Here is a 2500-nt window from a genome sequence, read left to right on the forward strand (position 1 = left end):
AAGATGAATCCGTTCTTAGTTTGGCAACTCGTATTTTTCGCGATTGCTATTCGTCTGCTACCCGGAAAGCCAATTTCACTGTAGATGAATAAAAAGCAATTTCCCATAAACATATTCGCAGATTAGTAAACCCGTATTTATATGGTTATTTGTTCTATGACAATCGCTCATTAGCATACGTAAAAAATGCGATATAAAACATATTAGACAGTTTGCCAGAAGAAAAAATTACTGTGAATAACTGGCCTGATTCCGAGAAGTTGGCAGACGTGAGACGCAGTCACCAACCCACAAAGCAGGAGAGAGAAGAATGCAATCAGCAGGTGAGAAGTCTTCAGATGCTTCCAGTGTGGGGGAGAGGGGCGTTGACGATTGGAGTGCCCCACAAAAGGATCCCCCCGCTGTTACACATGCCAGGCCTGGTGCTAGGACAATTCGGTCCTGGACAATTTGGTCCCGGACAATTCGATCCTGAACAGTTTGGCCCCGGACAATTCGGTACCAGGCTTGTAACTTTTTAAAATCAGGAAAATATGATAGTTTTATATTACATATTATGAACTATTTATATTTAATATCACCTCAATACCTAACTACTTAGTTTGGTTATTCACTAGTTGTTCACAAATAACATAAACAATCCACCTAACTATTTCATTACTAAACGATTACTTTGGTTATTCCCTTAGTTTAAAAAAAAAATATATAAAGAAAACGACTTTATTAGTTTCTTTATTCCTGACTTTTTAGTGTAGTTTCACCCCATCATTCACACAATGGAGTCTTTCAACTGCATACAGTCGGAAAAAGGAAAAAGGAAATTAGTTGAAAAGGAAAACTACGTGTACCAATAACATAAAGAAAATGCTGATGGTACGAAGATATATTGGCGTTTTGAAAGATGGACTTGCAAAGCATGGCTTCACTCAAATGTTAATTTTCATGCGCTCAAATATATTGGAAAACAAATTCATAGCACAACTGCAGTTGAAGTGAGTGCAAAAGTTGCTACTGCAAATATCAAGGAGGGACAATCACAAGTGAAACATCTTCTCGTTCAATTCTAACAGAAGAACTAGGAAATTTAAATGAGTGAGCACTTACTGATATAACGAAACTAGCTCATATTAGTCGAAATATGAGACGATGGAGAAATATAATCAAGCAGAAAGAATGCAGTTCCTTAAAGCAATCGCTCATAATATTAAAGTTTAAATTTTTTATATACTTTTAACGACAAGAAATGTATAGTTTTTACTATTTTATTTTTATATACAAACTTTTAACATAAGAAATTTATGGTTTTTACTGTTTCATTTTTTATATAATAAAGAAACAAAGAATGTATTTTTTTTTTATTTATCGCACTAACAAGGATAAATCAATTGGACTTTTTTTATATCTATAATAAAAAAGCAAAAATTAGAACTCAGAGGAATTTTAGAAACGATGAAAATTGAAAAAATACTGTTTTTCCATATTATAAGAATTAATTGGTACCGAATTGTCCTGGTACCGAATTGTCCTAGTACCGAATTGTCCGGGACCGAATTGTCCAGGGCTGAATTGTCCGGGACCGAATTGTCTGGGACCGAATTGTCCGGACACCGTCAGGCCTACGGTCATGTATCCCGAGTGCCCAGCAAAAAATGCTGATGGCGGATGGGCTGTGGCACATGCACACCTCGCCCCGCCCAACATCAAAGGAAAATGAAGCAGAGGAAGGGGGAGACGAGGGAGATCAATACCCATCCGCATGACATTAAAATCAGTAGCCGAGGCAGGGATCGGAGTAACAACGATGGACTTAGAGCAAGAAGTGGGACCTCCATCGGCACCCCCGACAAAGCCCTTGCAGCACTAGGGAGCAGCGGGGTTGTAGTTGAGATCATTGGCCCGTGCCACATTTATCGTAATGGCCAGAAAGTAATGTTAGCAGTTAGGATTGACCTGCCAGATAAATCCATTTGAGTGCTCATCAACACAGGAGACAGCTTTTTACTGATTGAAAAAAAATATTTTCCCATAGCCCACTACAGTCAAGGGCATCCCTTGTCCTCAACACGCCAGGAGGAAAGAAAATATGTATGAGCCATACAATGATCGTCAACTTTAAGGTGGGATCTTTGGAATTTACGCATGATTTTTTTTTCTTGCCCACCTTGAAAATTTTAAGATTCAAGGCTATTTTAGGAATTGATTTCATCTCTAATAAACAAATATGCATTTTTGAGGGAAAGGATATAATAACAGTAAAAGCAGAAGGGTAAATTATGCTGATAGAATGTCGTGAGAGAGTAATTGCTTGTGCAGGCTCGGAGAGACATTTAAGTAAAGCAACAGCTGTACCTGAGAGTAGAGAAGTGTTGTCTCCCCAGACACTTACGAGCCTATCAATGACCACGTGTCGTCCTGTTCCGGAAGGAACCAAGGTCGTTGTTAAACCTTATGATAATTGGGCGCACATAATTTTAGAGGGCTTATTGGAAATAAAAGGGAA

Source organism: Palaemon carinicauda, chromosome 17, assembly GCF_036898095.1.
Source record: "Palaemon carinicauda isolate YSFRI2023 chromosome 17, ASM3689809v2, whole genome shotgun sequence".
Taxonomy (NCBI): Eukaryota; Metazoa; Arthropoda; class Malacostraca; order Decapoda; family Palaemonidae; genus Palaemon; species Palaemon carinicauda.